We start from the raw sequence: 14,796 nt of genomic DNA on the forward strand, positions 1-14,796 counted from the left end.
AGAGGCGGCAGTGAGCCGAAATCGCACCACTGTATTCCAGCCAGGGTGTGACAGAGCAAGAATCCGTCTAAAAAACAAAACAAAACAAAACCCATTTTTTATGGCAAAAAGAAGCATCTGCACCCAATTCCTCTTCTATTCTCAAACCTTTTCCACTGAGGCTTTCTTATCCGATCACTCCATTGAAACTGTTCTGGTCAATGTCACCAGTGACCTCTGCGCTGTTAAATCCAAAGGCCATTTTGCATCTAACTTGACCCTTAAGCAGCATTTGACCCAGGTGCCCACTCTCTCCTCCTTCAAATGCCTTTATCCTGGCTCCTGGGACAACACACCCACCTGGTTTGCCACCTGCCTCACTGGTTGTTCCTTCTCAGTCTCCTTTGCTGGTTCCCCCTCTTATCTAGGACCTCTGGATGTTGGGTTGCCTCAAGCTCAGTCCTTGCACCTTGTCTCTTCTCTACAGCCACTTTCTTGTGGGTCTCATCTAGTCTCTTGCCTTCGAATACTCTCTATATTCTGATGACTCCCAAATTCATATCTCTAGCCCAGGCTCTCTCCTGACTTCCAGACTGCATGTAGATGCCTAATGGGTATCACAAGCTTTACAGACCCCAAACTCAACCCCTGTTATCTCTGTTTTCCCAATCTATGCCACCTTTAATAGTCTCCATCAATAAACAACAGTATTTTTCTACTTGCTCTGACAAAAATCCTTAGAGTCATCATTGATTTCTTTTCCTTCATCTCCTCTATCTAATACATCAGAAAGTCTCGAGAAGCTACCTTTAAAATTTTTCTTGACTCGGCCAGGTGCGGTGGCTCATGTCTGTAATCCCAGCACTTTGGGAGTCTGAGGTGGGTGAATCATGAGGTCAGGAGAGTGAGACCATCTTGGCTAACATGGTGAAACCCCATTCTACTAAAAGTACAAAAAAAAGTAGCCAGGCATGGTGGCACGTGCCTGTAGTCCCAGCTACTTGGGAGGCTGAGTCTGGAGAATCCTTTGAACCCGGGAGGTGAAGATTACAGTGAGCCAAGATCACGCCACTACACTCCAGCCTGGGCAACAGAGTGAGACTCCATCTCAAAAAGAATTTTATTTTCTTGACTCTGATCACTTCTCAATATCTCTACCACCACCATTGTGGTCCACGCTTTCATCATGATCTTCTGCCTAGGATGTGACAATGGCATCCTAACTGGTCTCCCTGCTTCCGTCTTTGGCCCTGTCTCCAGTTCAATCTCAGGTCAATAGCAATGGTGTCAATTTTTGCCAAGGTTCTTCCTAGAGCTCCCCATTTCAAAGTAAAAGCCATGTTCTTGCAATAGCCTACAAAGACTAGAAGTCTCTCTTTATTTCTCTAATCTCACTCTGCCTCCAACCACTCCAGCCACTCTGGTCTCCTTTCTGTCCCTCTAACAGCCAACCTTGCTTTCCTCGGGACATTTGCACTGGCTATTCCCTCTTCCTGTTGTGCTCTTTCCTCAGATAGCTGCACAGATACATGTTCACCTCTTCCACATTCCAGCTCAAGTATCATCTTCTTAATAAGCCCTGACCACTATGCGTGAAATTCTAACACTTCACCTTTATAGCCTGCTTGATTTTCATCCAGAGAATAAAATAAAGATCACCTTCTAATCTTTTATGCATATGTTCAATTTATCACTTCTCTTCTTCCACTAGAAAGTAATGTCCATAAAAGCAGGGATTTTTGTCTTTTTTTATTAGCTCCCATATCTTCAGCAACTAGCACAGTGCAAGTACTTGGCATACTGGAAGCACTCAATAAATATATAATGATTGATTGAACAAGTGACTGACAGTTTCACGTATATACAGAATCCAAACAAGGCTAAAATAGTGCTAGTCTAATCTAGTGTATGTTGGTGAAACAAGCAGTCAGTTTTATTACCTCATTTGTCTCCGAGAATCCTCTGGCCTAGAGCTGCCATCTTCCCCGCAGCCTTCCAGGACCTGAAGATACTACCAAGATTCCCAGGACCCAGTGGTTTCATGCTGCCCTCCCTGCCTGAGAGTCCCAGTACTAGATTTGATTCCTGTGGATGCTGGTGCTCTGGACCAGCCTGCCTTGCCCCCAGCACAGATTTTCATCATTGCCAAGATGCTTGTGCTAAGTTACAGTCTTATACAAGATGACAAAGTGTGTAAAATTACTCTCTAGGAGCCTAGGATATCATTTCTTGGCATAGCTACCCTTTCAGAGTTCCTCCACTTTCTTTCTTATCCTCCTTCAAACTCATTCAGAAATACTCTAATAATTATGTGCATTTTACATGCAAGAATTGATCTAGGCACTGCAGGTGAAGTAGAGATTAATAAGACACTATTCCTAGACTTATGGGTTGTCAACACAGTGAGTAGCATAAGACAAGCATAGATACGTTGGCACTATTTAGTAAGTCGGGGCACAGCAATGGCCATGGGAGTTCCACGATGAGATGATCACATCCAGCTGGGAGAGCCAGAAAGATGTAGTGAAGAAAGTAAAACCTGAAGTTGACCTTGAAGATACCTATCTTGGCTGGAAATGGGGAATGGGTGAAATGTGGAGGAAACAATTTGAGGAAAGCCATGTAGGCTGGAAAGCAAAGGGAATCTTTGAGAGGAGTGAGTGTTCTGGTTAACTAGTGGGTACATGAAAGTAAAAGTGTATCGTAATATAGTGTATCATAATACAGTGTATATTACATAACACAGTGTATCAAATATATTATGCTATTAATATTGTATTATGAATATACATAATTCAGTGTATCATAATATACACTGAAAAGCAAGATGAGTTTGATCTGAATTTAATAAGCAGTGGGGAACATTAAAGTTTTCAAACTGGAGAATGATATGATTGAAGCTGAGCTTTAGGAATAGTAACGTGCAGTGGGGAGCGGTGCTGGGCATTGTGAGTAAGAAGCTCTTTTGGCAGTCTAGGGAGGAAAAGTGCAGGTCTGCATGAAACACGGGGCCTCTGAATGAGAGCCCTTTCAAGTGTGAGGTATCGCTGAGTTGGAATCCTCAGGATATAATCACTGACTGTGGGGAAGAGAAGAAGGAAAGATGCCTCTGATGTTACTACTTGAGTGATGTTACTACTTGAGTGACGTCACTACTACTGTGTGGCTAAGTAAACCCATAACAAATGAGAAGCAGATATGAAGAGAATAGCATGTGTTGGTTCTGGGTATTTTGAGGATGAAGTGTAGACAGGGATGTCCACTTGTTAGCTGAATATTCCATTCTAGGTGTGGACATAATATGAGAGCAAATTACAAAAATTTGTGATTATTTCAATAAACATCTCTTAGGACTTCAAAAAATTATTGAAGACATTTCAGAGAATTAAACAGCAAAGGGTTTGGGTCAGCATCTTGAAGAATCTGATAAATGCATTTGTTCAGAGATGGAAAAAAAACATTTTGGGCTTAATGTGTGACTTCTTTCAGGAATGTCTGTATTTAATAGTATACAAAGACCCTTTTGGCTAAAATTTAAAATAAAAAATTTGAGAAGTGATGGTGGAGTTTGGGTAGCAGGCAGTCTCTTCTAACTGCCCCGATATCATGACACAGAAGTAGTTATGTGCTGGGCTTCCTCATGTGGTTGCATTTACTTATTTGCCATCACAGGTGGAAAGTGATTTGATATTTCATAAATAATCCTGCAATAATTCCTGAAAAGATGTAAATCATTGACAATGAACTTGGAGTGTTATCTCTCTCAGGGACATTTGTATGTTAATAGGAGTCTCATAATGCTATAAAAACTTTAATCAAAGCAATTAATAACTAATGACATGATTTCAGATGTAATACAAGTATTATTTCTGAATGGAAATCACTATATATTTATATATGTTTGTATATATATATAGAGAGAGTCCCTTGCTCAAGGTACTATTTTGGAAAACCTATATTAGTAAATAGGTAGGAGTGGTTTACAGTAAACATATCAATCCTTTTTTAATTGAAAAATAATTAGAGTTAAGGTGTCACTCTGTTGCCCAGGCTAGAATGCAATAGAGTGATCAAAACTCACTGCAGCTTTGAACTCCTTGGCTCAAGCAATCCTCCCGCCTCAACCTCCTAAGTTGCTGGGACTACACACACACAAACCACAACTCCTGGCTGTTTTTTTATTTTTTTTGTAAAGATGGAGGTCTTGCTTTGTTTCCAGGCTGGTCTCAAACTCCTGGATTCCAGTGATCCTCCCGCTCCCAAAGTGCTGGTCCAAAGTGCTGGGATTACAGGTATGAGCCACCACACCTGGCCCTGGCCCATACCAATTATTTGTAAAGAGATGTCATTCTAACATCCTTGGTAACTTTTTCAATTAAAATTTTTCAGTTGAAATACTTTTAATGCTATTAATATTGTATTAGCTAAAAGAGTATGGTAGCCTGCTGGGCACTGTGGCTCACACCTGTAATCCCAATACTTTAGGAAGCCAAGGCGGGGGAATTGCTTCAGTTCAGGAGTTCAAGACCAACCTGGGCAACATAGTGAGACTCCCCTCTCTATATTAGGAACAATAATAGTAATAATAAAAAGAGTGTGGCAATCATGTGTACATCAACCTCAATATTCATCCCAAGTCTTCAGGGAGAATATGGGTCCTAAGTTAGGCATGAAACTTGGATGGGACCTGGATAACCAGAGGGGAGGAGGAAGAGAACCTTCTTGTGGGTTAAGGAATAACATTCATGAGTTCCACAGGTAAGAGAACAGAATGCTCCAGGCATGAGGGCACTGGATGAGTCAAAGCCAACTTTAAAAATAGTTATATTAAGGAAGATGGCATTGCTATTGGAGGAAAAGCACAGAAAGTGGAAGGAAGTTATTTAAGCAAAAGATGGCAAAAGAGTGTGTGGGGTATGTATGTGTATTGGAGGTGGGGGAGTTCAAACTTTTTACACAATGAACTGAGATAGTAAGTAAATAAGAAAAATGGTGACACATCTATCTTCTGGGAGTATTACCTTTCTTTGTTCCCTTTTCCTTTTCTTCTTCCGAGAAGAATGTTCCTCATTTATCCTCTTCCTTCCTTTGGCAGTAAGGGTCTGTACAGTTTTTTGTTGACCAGAAACCTAAACACATGGGTCCGCATGGTGCCAGAACACAAATTCAGAAGTATGAATGACTGAAGAAGTCGAGTATTTCATCCAAAACCTGAAGGCAGATTTTGGTGAGGCCTGGGAGAGGCTGTGCAGGGCTGTGTGAGGGCCCCCACAGCTGGACAGCAGAGTGTACCCCAGCTTACGCCTAAATATAACTGGCCATGCAACAGGAGGGGGTTCCAAAAATCATATTAGGGTCAATCTGTTAAAAAAAAAATAGGGCAGGCACAGTGGCTCACGCCTGTAATCCCAGCACTTTGGCAGGCCAAGGCAGGCAGATGACGAGGTCAGGAGATCAAGACCATTCTGGCTAACACAGTGAAAGTCCGTCTCTACTAAAAATACAAAAAATTAGCCGGGCATGGAGGTGGGCGCCTGTAGACCCAGCTACTCGGGAGGCTGAGGCAGGAGAATGGTGTGAACCTGGGAGGCGGAGCTTGCAGTGAACCAAGATCATGCCACTGCACTCCAGTCTGGGCGACACAGCAAGACTTTGTCTCAAAAAAAAAAAAAAAAATATATATATATATATATATGCTGTGTTCGTCCGTTTGTGTTGCTCTGAAGGGATACCTGTGACTGGGTAATTTATGAAGAAGAGAGGTTTATTTGGCTCATAGTTCTGCAGGCTGTACAAGAAGCATAGTGCCAGCATCTGCTTCTGGTGATGGACTCAGGGAGCTTACAATCATGGTGGAAGGCAAAGGAGGAGACTGTATCACATAGAAAGAAAGGAAACAAGAGAGAGGGGAGGGGTGCCACGCTCTTTTCAATAACTAGCTCTCGCACGAATTCACAGACTGAGAACTCACTCATTACCATGAGGATGGCACCAGATTCATGAGGAATCTGTCCCATTCCCAACAATGAGAGTCACATTTCATCTTAAGATTCAGAGGGACATATTCGAACCATATCATAAGCCAAAGAAAACAAGAGCCAAAAAACGGGCAGTCTGGAGAGAAACTGAAGCTACTTATAATCTGATTTGAAGAGTCCTTTCCTTCTCTATTTGCCCCTTCTGCACATTGTTATAAAAAAGATAGGCTAAACATTTTACGAAGCTTAATATTCATTCATGGGTTATATTCATGATACTGCAATGTCATCACAATCAAGGAGCATTTATTAAGTGACTAATAGTCACACTGGCACATAGAGAATTAATCCAACATGGTTTTCTCAGGAACTGGAGGATTTGTAGATATTGGAGTATTTTCTCAAGCTTACTCTTCACCTTATTTTTTAAAATTTGTAATTATTTTTTAGAGATAGGGTCTCACTGTGTCACCTGGGCTGGAATGTAATGGTGGGATCATAGCTCATGTAACCTTAAACTCCTGGTCTCAAGTAATCCTACCTCCTTGGACTCCAAGGAATTGGGATTACAGATGTGAGCCACTGCACCTGGCCCCTTCACTTTATACATATGGAATTTCTAAAAGTCTTTTCATCTTAGTGTATAGCTAGTCTATTTTGTTTTTAGCATTTTTAAAAGATTATAAAAACCTTAAAGAAAAGTTTTGGTAATTGACAAGGGCAAGAATATATTCCAATTAAGTAAACATATGAGCTATATAAGAAAGTATAGAGATTTAAGTGTGGCACTAATTATATGTATTAAATATAATTAAATTTATTTTAGGTAGTGTGCTTTTTCTTGACTAAAATAATTATTACTTGGTTTAAGTGAAATGTGTGTACTTGTCACAAGCATTGATTTTCCTAGGTCAAACATTGTACGATAGGGAACTGGGGTAAGTAAGCCAGTATGATGAAGACATAAATTCCTAATTAGGATGAATATATAAGGGAAACAGCATTTGCTCATCATTCTTCCTATTTGTAGGCATTAGCCTGGACTTGGTTTAGAGTTTTTTGATATAACATCCATGTTTAGAATGCATGTAGAGTAAACTGACTGTATCAATAACTAGTGTCAGGAGAGGGGAACTAAGGAATCATGTTCTGGCAGAGAAATACCTGGAGACAAATTAATTTTTGAACATTTCATTTTATATTACTACTTTCTGTGTAGTATAAAATGTGTAGGCATATCAAAGTTTGTAACAAAAACTGCTTATACCATCAGGAAGATGTATTTATTTTCAACAATGTAAAGGGAAAAGCATACAATTGGGGTGGGAGAGGGACAGAGAGAGAAAGAGAGAGAAAGACAACCTGCAGCAGACATCACCTGAGCGGGAAATTACACATCCTGCACACACAGGCAAGCTCTGCACACACATGCACAGAATTCATCTCTGACAATTTAATTGTTTAATGGTAGGACTAACAAGGAATCCTTTCTAAAGTAATGGCATATAAAGGCTTCCTAGTGAAGTTAATATTCCTGCTGCATTTGATGGGTGTTTCCCATTTGTGCAGTTCTGCCCCACCAGACTCCTGGTGTTTGATGGTGGGGAGACAGGAGGGGCGGTAGTGTCTGTATTCAATAGCAGAATCTGGAGAATGCCTTAGCTTGTGACCTTAGCCATTAAAGCAATAAATCCAAGGCCACGATAGGCACCAGAGCAATTGCTCGCATCGGTTGTAATGTCTTGGCTTGCACTCCTAGGATCTGGGCTTCCTGAACTGGAGAATATTCTGAGTACAAAGTCCTGCTTGCTTCACTGTCTGTTTTCTCTTAGTTCACTAGAATCGAGATTTGGCAGCCATTTGTGCTGAGGCTGCAGGACCTCAGTTTGACCAGCCTTCTAGATAATGCATGCATGATGCCTCTGATGCTATGGTTTACACTTTCATCCTGAGCTGAAGTCTCTTATCATATTTCCTTATGGTTCACCTTGCTCATATCTGTGTTTTAATTGAATCAAATAACTAAGAATAACTATCTTAAGAACCATAAAGTTCTCAGAGCAAAGCCTAATGTGTTCTCATTTTGTAGTTTCCATTCTAAAATCAATACATTTTACATTTTTTACTCAGGTTACCAGGCTTTGGGGAGAAAAGTTTCATTGCCTACATCAGAGAAACCCAGGGGACGTGGTTTGACCACAATAGAAACTTGCTTTGCTCGGGAGTACGGTTTTCCTTGGGTTGTGGATTGACTCCCGCCATGCTGTGTTGGCTCAGCTCGTGGAAGCACGATCTGTGTCTTTCAGTCTAGGAAAAGGCTTAGTAGGCAGAGTGGAAAATGACAGACTATTTTTAACACAAGCTTTCTATCCCACAGTTCTGGGTCTTACTTCTATTATCATTACTTATTCATAGACTTTCATTCCCAAATATCATTACCCTTTACAGTAATAGGATCAGCAAAGCAACCACTTAAAACAAAACAAACAAATGCAGGAATCCAAGTCCTGTACACAGAAACATTTTCTCCACTCTTGCCAGCTCGCTGCCTCTCCCTGATTACCTGGGGGAGAAGTGGTTCTTATCAGTCACTAAGAAACTCAGCTGCTTGACAAATGCCAGAGTAACAAAAGGGCTTGGCAGTGGGGAATGGTATGAAGGCACCAGCCACTGAGAGAGCAGGGAAGAGGTAATGAAATCACAGAACAAACAAGGGAGAAAGTAGGGAGTGGAGGAAGCTGGGAAGCGGGAAGAAAACTAAGGAGAAATATCCACAATGTGTATTCCTGCAGCAGAAAGCCCTTCTAAAACACACTCTATTTAATTTACAGTGCCATGTAACTATTATGATACCATGTAATATAATGATTACAGGGTCATATAATTATTCCCTGCTTAATAACAATAGCTACAATGTGTTGAGGACCTACTATGTGCCAGATGCTTTCGATATGTTACTTGATTTGCACAACTTTTGATAATAGGTACGAATTATCCCCATTTTATAGCTAAGGAGATTGAGGCTTAGAAAGGCCTTAGTGTCTTGTCGAAAATGGCATGCCTTCATTCAGTGGACCTGGAATGTAAATTTAGACCTTATGAGTCCAAAAACTGTGTTTATAACCACACTTTTTTTTGTACTGTTTCCCACTGTGTTACACTGCCTTTTTGTTTTCAGTTATTTGTATCTTCACTCATACACCACCTTGTTCCAGAAATGATTTCAGATGGTAAAAGTGCCTTGGAGTTACACACATATCTAAGCAGTTTGCATACGGTTGCACTCTACATTGCATATTTGTTGATTGATTGAGCCAGAGAACCTCATTTGTCAAGAGTTCAGAATTCTTTCACTGTGGAGTCCCTTTCCCTTTCTATATTTATTATTATTATTATTTTGAGACAGAGTCTCACTGTCACCCAGGCTGGAGTGCAGTGGCTCAATCACAGCTTACTGCAACCTCGACCTCCTGGGCTCAGGTCATCCTCCCACTTCAGTCTCCTGAGTATGTAGGACTACAGTTGCACTCCACCTCACCCGGCTAATTTTTGTATTTTTTGTAGAGACAGAGTTTCACTATGTTACCCACACTGGTCTCAAACTCCTGGGCTCAAGTAATCTGCCTGCCTCAGCCTCCCAAAGTGTTAGGATTACAGGCATGAGCTACCACGCCCAGCCACTTTCTATCTTTAAAAATAGGCCTACCACAAACTTATCTGTGCAGGATGGCTCGAATACAGGGACAAGAGACTGGACCACTTAATCTGTCAAAATCTCTTCTAGATCTATGATTCTGTAAAGGACGAAGTTATCATGTATAGTAAGAATTATTTTCTCTTTAGTAGTTAATTACAGAAAAGTGAATTTGCAGGGGGTCCAGACAAACACTACCTCAGTCACTTGATCATCAACAGTGATAACTTAAGGTCATCATTCTTAAGTTGATAGCTTGTACCCTTGATATGAGGTCTTGAAAATGAAACCTTACTTCTGTGATAGTCCTCCCCAAAACCCATAACTTCAGTCTAATCATGACAAAAATATCACACCAATCCCAATTGAGAGACATTCTACAAAATACCTGACCAGTCCTCCTTCAAACAGTCAAGGTCAACAGAAACAAGGAAAATCTGAGAAACTGTCACAGTCAAGAAAAGTCTAAGAGTCGAAGTCTAAGGAGGCAGGACGACAGTAATGTGGCATCCCTGGGACAGGAAAAAGGCATGCAGTGAAAACTAAAAAACCTGGATAAAGTATGGACTTTAATTAAAATGTATAAATATTATATCATTAAGTGTAACAAATGTACCATACTAATGTAAGATATTAATAATAAGAAAAATTGAGTTTAGGGGGTACGAGAACCCTCTGTACTATCTTCTCAATTTTTCTGTAAACTTACAACTGTTCTAAAAACATAAAGTCTGTCAAAATATTTTGGCACACACACACAAAAGGGAATGGGCCAAGATTACTGAGAGAACCAGGGGAATGGCAAGATGTAAGATACGTGTTCCTGTCTTGAAACTCAATCCAATCAAGATGAATAGCTTTTTCTTGAATTAATGCCATTTTGTTTCCCATTGATCTCTGGATTTTTTATGACTGGCTTTCGAATATCAGCAGATAGGACCAAGTTGCTGAGGAAGTGTCCACTCAGTTCCTGGTTCCCAGAAGGTAATTGTTGAATGAATCAATGTCATTGCAATTTAACTTATAGAGCTTTCCTGGCTCTGGGATGCATATAACTCAGATTGGATTTTAGACCTTTCGGTGACAGCACCCCTCTGCCCCTACACCTGGTTTAATGTCGAGCTACTCCAAGGTGTTAGTTTCATTCATAAGAACCCAACAACTGATTAAATAACTATCTCGGCCAGGGGCAGTGGCTTACACCTGTAATCCCAGCACTTTGGGAGGCCAAGGCAGGGGTATCACCTGAGGCCAGGAGTTCGAGACCAGCCTGGCCAACATGGTGAAACCCTGTTTCTATTAAAAATGCAAAAATTAGCTGGGTATGGTGGCACATGCCTGTAATCCCAGCTACTCTGGAGGCGGAGGCAGGAGAATCGCTTGAACTTGGGAGGTTGAGGCTGCAGTGAGCTGAGATTGCGCCACTGCACTCCAGCCTGGGCAACAGAGTGAGACTCTGTCTCAAAAAAATTAGTTAGTTAATTAATTAAATAATTATCTGAATTCAAAACTCTAATGCCACATCCTGTTTGGATTACTGGTTATTGATAACTCCCAATGTCTTGTATGCAGCAATATCAGTGACTTTGTTACCAACAGAAATCACAGTTATTTGCATGTCACAATTGTTGTAAATACCTTGAATTATTGTTTATACTTGTCATTACTTTGAAATTATGACATTTATTAGATTTACTACTGTATCTTGATATTTAGTGTGTTAATAAAGAGGCACATGTACTACAGTGTCACAAATTTTAAGATATTTTGATAATTACATTTTAATATAATTGGTTTTCTTTATAAACCTATGATGTTTTAGAAATACATTTGAAAACATTTTTGTAAGAAGGTGTTCAAATGCTTCTGCCAATTCCTAAGGAGGTTCATGGCACATAAAAGGCTAAGCACCCCTGAAATACAGCCTGGTCAACAAAGTGAGACCCCATGTCTACAAAAATCTAATTTTAAAAAATTAACCAGGAGTGGTGATATGTGCCTGTAGTCCCAGCTACTTGGGAGGCTGAGGTAGGAGCATCGCTTAAGCCCAGAAGGCTGAGGCTGCAATGAATTTTGATGGCACCACTGCACTCCCTGTCTCAAAAACAGAAACAAAACAAAACAAAAAAACAAAGAACCTTGAAGCAGTGGAAGGAACACTGAACTAGGACCCATGAGTTCTAAATTTTGTAATCTCCATCAAATCCCTTGATGGAGACATCTCACCAGTGTCAACCCTGTAAGTGTAAGAAATCACTGTTATTATATTTGTTACGTTTGGCCATTAGATAAAAATGATTTTTTTACCAGAGTTTTAAATGCAGTTCATTGCTAACAATATTTTTCACTCAATGATTTAGACCATGCTTACATGAGCAAAGTGAAATGGAAAATTGAGCCAATTCTCTGGATAATAATTCATGCTAATAGGTTCCTACATTTGCCTGCAACATCCAGATAATCAAAGAAAATGTGTTTTTAACTTGAATTATCAGCATAGCTGTATCACGATTCTCAACTCTACTATGAATGCATAGATTAAAGTGCCAGAATTGAAGTTCTTAATAAGATGAAGAACAATAGGACTTTTTCAGGTCCTTATTCTAGAGATACTCCCAATGTGCACATTGAAATAGCATGTATCTTCTGGGGACATTTGTGTTTAATTGTGCATCAAGACATATACACACCACTGATTAAAACATCTGTGTTAGGTAAAAATTGTCAGTTCTATTTGTTTTTACAGATCCCTAAACCAATTGAACTTCTGTGTAATACATAGGTTTTAGGACAGTGTCGTCTAGTTCAGACCCTCAGTAGTTTGCCAGCAGGGAACAATGTATTTTTCTTCTTATTTTTTTGAGACAGTCTCACTCTGTTGCCCAGGTTGGAGTATAGTGGCATGATCTCAACTCACTGCAATCTCTGCCTCCCAGGTTCAAGTGATTCTCATGCCTCAGCCTCCCAAGTAGCTGGGATCACAGGTGAGCACCACCACACCTGGCTAATTTCTGTATTTTTCATAGAAGCAAGGTTTCACCATGTTGGCCAGGCTGGTCTCGAACTCCTGGTCTCAAGCAATCGCCAACCTCAGCCTCCCAAAGTGCTGTGATTACAGGCATGAGCCACTGTGTCCTGCTGCAAGGAATGTTATAAATGGAAACGTTCTTGCCTTACAGTATATAGATCCTAAGCAACGTAAATACAACTACGTGCATTCACTCATCTTTTAAGAAAACATACAAACCAAATCTAAACTGAAAGGACTTGAATTAGTTAGAAAATCAAATAAGGAATGCAACTGGAAAGTGTTACTCTGATCCCTTCCACCCTCTGACAGAAAAGTAAATGTATTTATTCAGTCTAAAGAAATAAATAATCACATTTTCTTTCTCTGCTATCTCCCCCAACAACTTTTCATTCATAACTATACAAATGTAGCTCAAAAGAAGAATTTAATTCAATTGATGATATAAATATGTTGAGAAGATATTTATAAGTATATTGACTCTCTGGATAATATTTACAACAAAAAGAAAATCTGGGGACCAGACCACCACTTAATAGAAAAAGCACATTAAACACTGTATTAGTTTTCTGGGGTTGCTATAATGAAATACTACAAACTGGGTGGCTTAAATAACAGAAATGTTTCACATTGTTTCATAGTTCTGGAGGCTAGAAGCCTGAGATCAGGGTGTAGGCAAGGTTGGTTTCTTTCCAGAGCTGTGAGGAAGAGGCTGTTCCCTACCATTCCCTTAGTATCTGGTAGTTTGTAGGCGATCCCTGGTGTTCCTTGGCTTGGCTTGTAGAAGCATCATCCCCATCTCTGCCTTCATCTTTGCCTTCATCTTTCAATGGCATTGTCTGTGTGTGTGTGTCCAAATTTTCGTTTTTTGTAAAGACACCAGTATTATTGAATTAGGGTCCATCATGAAGATTTCATCTTAACTATATGTGCTGCGAACTTATTTCTAAAGAAGGTCGCATTCTGAGATGCTGGGGGTTGGCACCTTAACATATAAATATTGGGGGAACACGATTCAACCCATAACATATACATTAAGTGTTCCATTCATACTTGAAGAACCGAATGGGAAGGTAATATACCTGTGAAAAGCTAGAGGGGCTTGCACTTCTTGAGAGGAAACAACATCTGAAAAGCCCTGATGTCAGTGTAACCATTAACTTAGCATCAAAATTAATCCAAATTTCTTTCCTTCTTTAAAGCTCCACTGTCTTCCATAACATAGATATGTTTTCTTTTCTTTTTTCTTCTTTTCTTTTCTTTTTCCTTTTTTTTTTTTTTTTTTTTTTTTGACAGGGTCTTACTCTGTTGCCCAGGATGGAGTGCAGTGGCACGATCATGGCTCGCTGCAGCCTCGACCTCCCCAGGCTCAAGCAATCCTCCCACCTTAACCTCTGCAGTAGCTGGGACTACAGGTGTGCACCACCACTCCCAGCTAATTTTTGGTTTTCTTTTGTTTGTGTGCTTGTTTCAGTAGAGACAGGGTTTCAACAGGTTGGCCAAGCTAGTCTTGAACTCCTGGGCTCAAGCGATCCATCCACCTCAACCTCCCAAAATGCTGGGATTACAGGCATGCACCACAGTGCCTGGCCTGATATGTTTTCTAAGACAAGAAAAGAAGCTTTCCGCGATTACCCTTGGATAAAATTGACTCTCTCCTCTAGAGGTAGGCCATGCTTACACTGTAGTTTCTCACTCCCCCTGGCACACTGTGGTTTTGCTCCTCATGTAATTTGAGGGGAGCATCCTTATTGCCAAAGACTTTATGCTTCTGAGAATATGTCCAAAGCAGGGAATTATGCCCTGGAACCAACCTTTAATTGAAATAAATTGAAGAAATGTGTTTAACGCAGACCTATGTTCCAATTCAAACTTAAGAAATAAATTCTGCTTTGATTTTTCCTCAATTTTTATTGAAGATATCCATATGCATAGTTAAAAATGTTTAAATTCTATAATTCTTATAACTTAAACCAACAATTTCCATCCCACTTCACCTTACCCTCAATTACTGCTATCCAGAAACAACCGCTTAGGATACATTTTGGTCTTTCATTTGGTAGTCACCTTCATATTTTTAATAACATTTTCATAATGTTGCTTTCTTACATTTTTAT

The sequence above is a fragment of the Papio anubis genome, chromosome 1, assembly GCF_008728515.1.
Source record: "Papio anubis isolate 15944 chromosome 1, Panubis1.0, whole genome shotgun sequence".
Classification (NCBI taxonomy): Eukaryota; Metazoa; Chordata; class Mammalia; order Primates; family Cercopithecidae; genus Papio; species Papio anubis.